This window comes from Nerophis ophidion, linkage group LG26, assembly GCF_033978795.1.
Source record: "Nerophis ophidion isolate RoL-2023_Sa linkage group LG26, RoL_Noph_v1.0, whole genome shotgun sequence".
NCBI lineage: Eukaryota > Metazoa > Chordata > Actinopteri > Syngnathiformes > Syngnathidae > Nerophis > Nerophis ophidion.
Window position 1 is genome coordinate 5,508,416 of NC_084636.1, and position 7,162 is coordinate 5,515,577.

A 7,162-nucleotide genomic window follows, 5' to 3' on the forward strand; every position below is an offset into this window, starting at 1 on the left:
GATGCATTTTCAGAAACTGTAAATTGTTTTGTTTTTTGTTAGTGTTTTCAAAGATTGTTTCGCTTTTTGTAAACATGTTTTCAGAAATTGTTTCACTCTTTGTAAACATGTTTTCAGAAATTGTTTCACTTTTTGTAAACATGTTTTCAGAAATTGTTTCACTTTTTGTAAACATGCTTTCAGAAATTGTTTCACTTTTTGTTAATGTGTTTTCAGAAACTGAAAATTGTTTTGTTTTTTGTTAGTGTTTTCAGAAATTGTTTCACTTTTTGTAAACATGTTTTTTAGAAATTGTTTCACTTTTCTTAAACATGTTTTCAGAAATTGTTTCACTTTTTGTAAACATGTTTTCAGAAATTGTTTCACTTTTTGTAAACATGTTTTCAGAAATTATTCACTTTTTATAAACATGTTTTCAGGAATTGTTTCACTTTTTGTAAACATGTTTTTCAGAAATTGTTTCACTTTTTGTAAACATGTTTTCAGAAATTGTTTCACTTTTTGTAAACATGCTTTCAGAAATTGTTTCACTTTTGATAATGTGTTTTCTGAAACTGTAAATTGTTTTGTTTTTTGTTAATGTTTACAAAAACTCTACATTTTTTAGCTTTTTATGTTTTAAGAAATTGTTGATTGTTTTTTTTGTTAGTGTGTTCAGAAAGTGTTTGACTTTTTTTAAACATGTTTTCTAAAATTGTTTCACTTAATGTTAATGTGTTTTCAGAAACTGAAAATTGTTTTGTTTTTTGTTAGTGTTTTCAGAAATTGTTTCACTTTTTGTTAATGTGTTTTCTGAAATTGTAAATTGTTTTTTTTGTTAGTGTTTTCAGAAATTGTTTCACTTTTTGTAAACATGTTTTCTGAAATTGTTTCACTTTTTGTTAATGTGTTTTCAGAAACTGTAAATTGTTTTGTTTTCTGTTAGTGTTTACAAAAACTCTACTTTTCTTTTAGCTTTTTGTTGATATGTTTTAAGAAATTGTTAATTGTTTAGTTTTTTTGTTAGCGCTTTCTGAAATTGTTTCACTTTTTGTTAGTGTTTTCTGAAATTGTAAATTATTTTGCATTTTGTTAATGTGTTTTCTGAAATTGTGAATTGTTTTGCTTTTGGTTAATGTGTTTTCTGAAATGGTTTCACTTTTTGTTAACATGTTTTTCTGAAATTGTTTCACTTTTTGTAGATGCGTTTTCAGAAACTGTAAATTTTTTTGTTTTTTGTTAGTGTTTTCAGAAATTGTTTCACTTTTTGTAAACATGTTTTCTGAAATTGTTTCACTTTTTGTAAACATGTTTTCTGAAATATTTTCACTGTTAATGTGTTTTCTAAAATTGTAAATTGTTTTGCTTTTTGTTAATGTGTTTTTCTGGAATTGTGAATGGTTTTCGCTTTTTGTTAGTGTGTTTTCTAACATTGTTTTGTTTTTTATTAATGTGCTTTCTGAAATTGTTTCACTTTTTGTTAATGTGTTTTCAGAAACAATAAATTGTTTGCTTTTTGTTAATGTTTTTTGAAGAAATTGAAAATAGTTTTGTTTTTTGTGACTGTTTCAGAATTGTTTTCACTTTTTGTTCATGTGTTTTCAGAAATAATAATTTGTTTCGCTTATTGTTAATGTGTTTTCTAAAATTGTTTTGCATTTTGTTAAGAAGTTTTCTAAAATTGTTTTGCATTTGGTTAATTTGTTTTAAGAAATTGTGAATTGTTTCACTTTTTGTTTGTGTGTTTTCTCAAATTGTTTCGCTTTTTGTTCTTGTGTTTTCAGAAATTGTGAATTGCTTTGCTTTTTGTTCATGTTTTGAAGAAGGTTTTGTTTTTCGTTAATGTGTTTTCAGAAATTGTAAATTGTTTTGTATTTTTTGTTAGTGTTTTCACAAATTGTTTCACTTCTTGTAAAAATGTTTTCTGAAATTCTTTCACTTTTAGTTAATGCGTTTTCTGAAATTGTAAAAAGGTTTTGTCTTGTTATTTTATTTCCTGGAACTGGAAGTTGTTTCGTCCTTTGTTAATAAGTTTTGTTCAATTCAATTTTTTTCATATCAACGTAAAATTGTTTTGCACTTCCGGGCCACCGTAGATATTTTTATTTCCTCAAAAACATTTAGTTTGTGTCTTTGTTCAGCTTTCCAATATTGTGACATTGCACTCAGTACAGGTAGTACATGTGATAAAAAGGTAAGAGTGACAGTTTGACTGCAGGCAGGTGGAGGCTCTCTGGGATCATTTGCTCGTTATCTTGATGACCCTGCCGAGGTTGCCATGACGACTGCCAGCAGCTGTCCCGGCTAATGAACCGTGAAAGGTCCTGGGAATGACGCTTGCTCGTCCACTTTCGCTAAATGACACATTCCAAACACTTCCTGGGGGGGATTTCGCCTCGTTTTAGACTACATTTGGTGTATAAAAAAAAAGAAAAAAGGGCGACATTAAAGCCTTGATCATCTTTCACAAAGTGACACTAACTAGAAGCGAAGATTAGAAAAGTTTGACTCGTCTCTTGCTCACATTGTGAAGAATGCAGTAGGTCCTTATCACCCCCTGTGGCGGCACATGGTACTACACCACTGGTCAACCTACACAACAAACTCGGCGAATAATACAATTGTGCTTTGCTATAAAATGAAGTCTCTGCAGGATTGATTATTATATGTATTTTGAATATAACATTTGATATAAATACAAAATATATAATATACAAACCCCGTTTCCATATGAGTTGGGAAATTGTGTTAGATGTAAATATAAACAGAATACAATGATTTGCAAATCATTTTCAACCCATATTCAATTGAATATGCTACAAAGACAACATATTTGATGTTCAAACTGATAAACTTTTTGTTTTTTTGGCAAATAATCATTAACTTTAGAATTTGATGCCAGCAACGTGTGACAAAGAAGTTGGGAAAGGTGGCAATAAATGCTGATAAAGTTGAGGAATGCTCATCAAACACTTATTTGGAACATCCCACAGGTGTGCGGGCTAATTGGGAACAGGTGGGTGCCATGATTGGGTATAAAAACAGCTCCCCAAAAAATACTCAAGTCTTTCACAAGAAAGGATGGGGCGAGGTACACCGCTTTGTCCACAACTGCGTGAGCAAATAGTCAAACAGTTTAAGAACAACGTTTCTCAAAGTGCAATTGCAAGAAATTTCGGGATTTCAACATCTACGCTCCATAATATCATCAAAAGGTTCAGAGAATCAGGAGAAATCACTCCACGTAAGCGGCATGGCCGGAAAACAACATTGAATGACCGTGACCTTCGACTGTATCAAAAACCGACATCAATCTCTAAAGGATATCACCACATGGACTCAGGAACACTTCAGAAAACCACTGTCACTAAATACAGTTGGTCGCTACATCTGCAAGTGCAAGTTAAAGCTCTACTATGCAAAGCGAAAGCCATTTATCAACAACATCCAGAAACGCCGCCGGCTTCTCTGGGCCCGAGATCATCTAAGATGGACTTTTCAAATTGTTTTTGGAAATATTCGACATCGTGTCATCCGGACCAAAGGGGAAGTGAACCATCCAGACTGTTATCGATGTAAAGTTGAAAAGCCAGCATGTGTGATGGTATGGGGGTGCATTAGTGCAGTGGTTCTCAACCTCTTTTTCAGTGATGTACCCCCTGTGAACATTTTTTTAATTCAAGTACCCCCTAATCAGAGAAAAGCATTTTTGGTAATAAAAAAAAAAGAGATAAAGAAGTAAAATACAGCACTATGTCATCAGTTTCTGATTTATTAAATTGTATAACAGTGCAAAATATTGTTCATTTTTAGTGGTCTTTCTTGAAGTATTTGGGGGAAAAAAAGATATGAAAATAACTAAAAACTTGTTGAAAAATAAACACGTGTTCAATTATAGATGCAGATTTCTACACATAGAAGTAATCATCAACTTAAAGTGCCCTCTTTGGGGATTGTAATAGAGATCCATCTGGATTCATGAACTTAATTCTAAACATTTCTTCACAAAAAAAGAAATCTTTAACATCAATATTTATGTAACATGTCCACAAAAAAATCTAGCTGTCAACACTGAATTTTGCATTGTTGCATTTCTTTTCACAGTTTATGAACTTACATTCCTATTTTGTTGAAGTATTATTCAATAAATACATTTATAAAGGATTTTTGAATTGTCGCTATTTTTGGAATATTCTTTAAGAAATCTCACGTTCCCCTTGGCATACCTTCAAGTACCCCCAGGGGTGCGTGTACCCCCATTTGAGAACCACTGCATTAGTGCCCAAGGCATGGGTAACTTACACATCTGTGATGGCACCATTAATGCTGAAAGGTACATACAGGTTTTGGAACAACATATGCTGCCATCTAAGCGCCGTCTTTTTCATGGACGCCCCTGCTTATTTCAGCAAGACAACGCCAAGCCACATTCAGCACGTGTTACAACAGCGTGGCTTCGTAAAAAAAGAGTGCGGGTACTTTCCTGGCCCGCCTGCAGTCCAGACCTGTCTCCCATGGAAAATGTGTGGCGCATTATGAAGCGTAAAATACGACAGCGGAGACCCCGGACTGTTGAAGGACTGAAGCTCTACATAAAACAAGAATGGGAAAGAATTCCACTTTCAAAGCTTCAACAATTAGTTTCCTCAGTTCCCAAACGTTTATTGAGTGTTGTTAAAAGAAAAGGTGATGTAACACAGTGGTGAACATGCCCTTTCCCAACTACTTTGGCACGTGTTGCAGCCATGAAATTCTCAGTTAATTATTTGGACAAAAAGATCAAGTTTATGAGTTTGAACATCAAATATGTTGTCTTTGTAGTGCATTCAACTGAATATGGGTTGAAAAGGATTTGCAAATCATTGTATTCCGTTTATATTTACATCTAACACAATTTCCCAACTCATATGGAAACGGGGTTTGTAGTATTTTGCCATCAAATGAGAGCCCTCTCCAAAATTTTGTCTGTGCAGGGTCAAACTGCACGTTCTTAGAAACAATGAGACGTCCCCGTCCCATCCGGCGAAGGCTGTAGCCCCGCCCACCATCAGGAATGTGCCACAAAGAATAAACGGCGGCGCAACAATTCTGGGAAAAAATGTCTTTCACTCGTCGGACAGGAAGCGGAGGAAGACTTTGTGACGTTTGGAGAGGACAAACACTGTACAGTAATGTGGTCTCCCAAAAACACCGTGCCACCTTAACTTGGGGAACCTCGTCGTATGCCAGCCACATGGTGCCGTCACCATGGCAACGCCTGATGGCAAACGGTCATTTCTTTCTTGTGTGGGTTGGAAATGTATCATGACAGAACGCAATACTTTCATATGTCAAATTCAGCTTAAAACACAAACTGTACGTAATGTAAACCCTTGTTTATCGCTGTTAATTGATTTCAGGTATTTAATTCATTTCTGCAAATTAGACCAAGCTTTTAGTTTGCTATGACAATGGACGACCGAAAATAATGTGAATTGGACCAACAATAACAATATTTATTACTAAGACTTAACATGAATTAGTGGATTTACACAATCCGGTCTTTGAAGTTATATTTGGGCAGCGCAGCCCCAAAAGAACACACTCTAATGCCATCTATTGTCCTTTTTTCATGTTCAGTTCTGCTCTCAAACATTACTAATATAGCAGAAAATAAATTGCATCAGTTTGTCAAACATCTAAAAGTTCAAATATTTTCCAAAGTGATCACAGCAGACACAAGCATGATCTCATTGTATTCCACCAGATAATGAAAGTGATTAAATACAGAAGTTTTTTAGGTTTACTTTTCTTTTGCTTTTATTTCTATGTTGTTATAGTGTGTGGCTTGGAAATGTATCATGACAGAATGCAATACTTTGATGTCAAATGCAACTTAAGACAAGTTTTACGTAATGTAAACTTAATTAATTGGTTTCAGGTATTGAATTATTTTTTGCAAATTAGACTAAGCTTTTAGTTTCTTATGAAAATGGACAACAAAAAAAACTGTAAATTGGACTAACAATAACAATATTTATTACAAGGACTTAACATCAGTTAGTGTATTTACACATCCCGGTCTTTGAAGTTATATTTGGGCATAGCAGCCCAAAAATAACACAAACTAATGTCATCTAATGTCCTTTCTTCATGTTTAGTTCTGCTCTCAAACACCAATAATATAGCAGAGAATAAATTGCATCACAGTTTGTCAAACATCAAAAATTCAAACATTTTCCAAAGTGATCACTGCAGACACGAGCATGATCTCATTTTATTCCACCAGATGATGAAAGTGATTAAATACAGCAGTTTTTTAGGTTTATTTTCTTTTCTTTTTATTTCTATGTTGTCATAGTGTGTGGCTTGGAAATGTATCATGACAGAATGCAATACTTTGATATGTCAAATTCAGCTTAAAAACACATGTTGTACGTAATCCAAACCCGAGTTTATCGCTGTTAATTGGTTTCAGGTATTGAACTAATTTCTGAAAATTCGTCCAAGCTTTTAGTTTGTTTTGACCAACAACAAAAATAAATATGAGGACTTAATAAGACGTTAGTTTATTTGCAGTTATATTTAGGCATAGCAGCCACAAAAGAACACACTCTTAATGCCACCTGTTGTCCTTTTTTCATGTTTAGTTCTGCTCTCAAACACTACTAATATAGCAGAGAATAAATTGCATCACAGTTTGTCAAACATCAAGTGTTAAAACATTTTCCAAAGTGATAGCTGCAGACACGAGCATGGTCTCATTGTATTCCACCAGATGATGAAAGTGATTAAATACAGCAGTTTTTTAGGTTTATTTTTCTTTTCATTTCTATGTTGTTATTGTTTGTGGCTTGGAAATGTATCATGACAGAATACAATACTTTGATATGTCAAAAATTCAGCTGAAAACACAAGCTGGACGTAATGTAAACCTTTGTTTATCGCTGTTAATTGGTTTCAGCTATAGAATGAATTTCTGAAAATTAGACCAAGATTTTAGTTTGTTATGACCAACAATAACAATAATTATTACGAGAACTTAATATGACGTTAGTTTATTTGCAGTTATATTTAGGCATAGCAGCCACAAAAGAACACACTCTTAGTGCCACCTATTGTCCTTTCTTCATGCTCTCAAACACTAAATAAATAATAAATGGGTTGTACTTGTATAGCGCTTTTCTACCTTCAAGGTACTCAA